Raw genomic sequence first — 2755 nt, 5'->3', positions numbered from 1 at the left:
GTATGGATGAGTGGAGGAATGGGGATAAAAACTAAAGGACAAATGGGGTGGGATGGGGGGATGATTTGGGTGTTCTTTTTTCACTTTTATTTTTTATTCTTGTTCTGGTTCTTTCTGATGTAAGGAAAATGTTCAGAGATAGATTGTGGCGATGAACGCATAACTATGTTATCATACTCTGGACAGTGGATTGTATATCATGGATGACTGTATGGTGTGTGAATGTATTTCAATAAAACTGAATAAAAAAAAAACATGATGGATTACTATTTAGTTCTAAGTGTGCAGAGACATGCCTCACCCAAGGATATTAGAAATGCATTTCATAAATTGGCACTGAAGTGGCACCCTGATAAAAATCCTGAGAATAAGGAAGAAGCAGAGAGAAAATTCAAACAAGTAGCTGAGGCTTATGAGGTGTTATCAGATGCTAAAAAATTGGACATCTATGACAAGTATGGCAAAGAAGGATTAAATGGTGGTGGTGGAGGTGGAAGTCATTTTGACAGTCCATTTGAGTTTGGCTTTACATTCCATAATCCAGATGATGTCTTCAGGGAATTTTTTGGTGAAAAGGACCCATTTTCTTTTGACTTCTTTGAAGACCCATTTGAGGAGTTTTTTGGAAACTGAAGAGGCCTCCATGGTACCAGAAACAGGGGCACAGGATCTTTTTTCTCTGCCTTCAGTGGAGTCCCATCTTTTGGAGGTGGATTTTCTTCTTTTGATACAGGATTTACTTCATTTGGTTCCCTGGAGCATGGGGGCCTTACTTCATTTTCTCCAACATCCTTTTGTGGTAGTAGGATGGGCAACTTCAAATCTATATCAACTTCTTCTAAAATAGTTAATGGCAGAAAAATCACTACAAAGAAGGTAACTGAGAATGGTCCAGAAAGAGTAGAAGTTGAGGAAGATGGCCAATTAAAGTACTTAACAATAAATGGTAAGGAGAAGCTGCTACCCTTGGATAACAAGTAATTCAATGCACACATTTAAGAGAAATGTTAAACTATAACAAGCGCCATTTGAGGATTAATAGGAACATTTTTTGATGATTTCAAATGAACTCTGCTTTCAGTATAACTGTACCTAATCTAAAGTATTTATGAACAGCTCATCAGAGCATCTATTTGTCATAGACTTTTGAGTTTATTGTTGAGACCACATTAATAGGACCATTTTTTCTTTTTGTCTTTAAAATTGCTGTAAATGTTTGTATGCACTTTGCTTTTTTATTAAACTAAATCCAAGGTGAACCTTGATTCTTTAGTAGTGCTAGGACAAAATTGTACACTAACAAACACTAGCATGGATCTTGCTCTTTCCATTTTGTTTGAAATGTGAGCCAAGTAGTTTCAGTCTGCTGTGAAGTTAACATTGCCAGGATGAATCTTCTACAAAAATAATTTCATTTTTCTCAGTATTTAGTAGTGAAAGATATTAATGCATTAATGGTTATACATTTCTGGTTTAATATAAACTAAGGATGTTTTCTAGTCATGCATGAATGCTGGCAACTTAGGAAGTTTTGACAATTGTTTAAATATGTAATGTTAAGCTTAGGTTTATAAAAAGTAAAGCTGGTAAACTGGGGCTTTGTCATTTGCGTAAAAAAAGAAAATAAATGCTACTGTGTTTGGTGCATTTTTTCATGAATGGAAAAAAAAGAGTTAATGTCACCCAAGGACTTGCAGCCTATTCTGGAGAGGCTTAGTGCATTTCCAGTTGTTTGCTGCACAATGGAATATTGTTAGGCAAAATATATGTCTGTTATTGTTCTCTACTGAGAGGCAAAGTATGGTTTTAGGTGATGTGTATAACTGCCAAGTTGACAAGGGTTGGACTGTGATGGTGAAGTTCATGTGTCAACTTGGCCAGGTGATGGTACCCAGCTGTCTGGTCAAGCAAGCACTGGTCTAACCATTGCTGTGAGGATGTTTGTGGCTGGTTAATAAACCAACAGGCTGGTTTATTAAATCATCAGCCAATTGGCTGCAGCTGTGTCTGATGATGTCAATGAAGGGCATGTCTTCCACAATGAGAGAATGCAGTTGGCTGGGTTCAATCCAATCAATCATTTGAAGACTTTTAAGTGAGACAGATAGAGGACCTTCACTTCTTCTTTGGCTACCCAGTGAAGCATTTCATGAGGAGTTCATTGAAGTTGCCACTTTGTTTCCTGAGGAGTTCATCAAACACATTCATCAAAGTAGTCAGTTCATTTCCTGAGGAGTTCATTGAACATCTTCATTGGAGTTTCTAGTTTGCTGCCTGCCCTACAGAATTTGGACTCATGCATACCCACAGTTGTGTGAGACACTGTGCCAGTTTGAACATATTGCATCCCCCAAATGCCATTATCTTTGATATACTCTTGTGTGGGCAGATGTTATCAGTGTTGATTAGATTGTAATTCTTTGAGTGTCTCTTTGGAATGTGCCCCACCCAGCTGTGGGTGATGACTCTGACTGGATAAGTTCCATGGGGGTGTTGCTCTGCCCATTTGGGGTGGGTCTAGGTTGATCAGTGGAACCATATAAATAAGCTGACGTAGCAGAAGGAACTCAGTGTAGCTGTGAGTGATGTTTTGAAGAGGAGCTACAGCCAAGAGGGACACTTTGAAGAAAGCACAGGAGCTGCAGATGAGAGACAGTTTGAAGACAGCCATTGAAAGCAGACTTTTGCTCTGGAGAAGCTAAGAGAGGACAAATACCCCAAGTGCAACTGAGAGTGACAGTTTTGAGGAGCTGAA

General features: G+C 38.6%; 1 pseudogene; it reads left to right on the top strand.

Moving 5' to 3' along the window:
* The first annotated feature begins 255 nt into the window (after nt 1–255).
* LOC119523136 lies at nt 256–981 on the top strand (annotated as a pseudogene).
* Nucleotides 982–2755: the final 1774 nt, after the last annotated feature.

The sequence above is a fragment of the Choloepus didactylus genome, chromosome X (assembly GCF_015220235.1).
Source record: "Choloepus didactylus isolate mChoDid1 chromosome X, mChoDid1.pri, whole genome shotgun sequence".
Taxonomy (NCBI): Eukaryota; Metazoa; Chordata; class Mammalia; order Pilosa; family Megalonychidae; genus Choloepus; species Choloepus didactylus.
The sequence above is the reverse complement of the archived record's forward strand: the minus strand, read 5'-3'. Positions and strand labels throughout refer to the sequence as shown.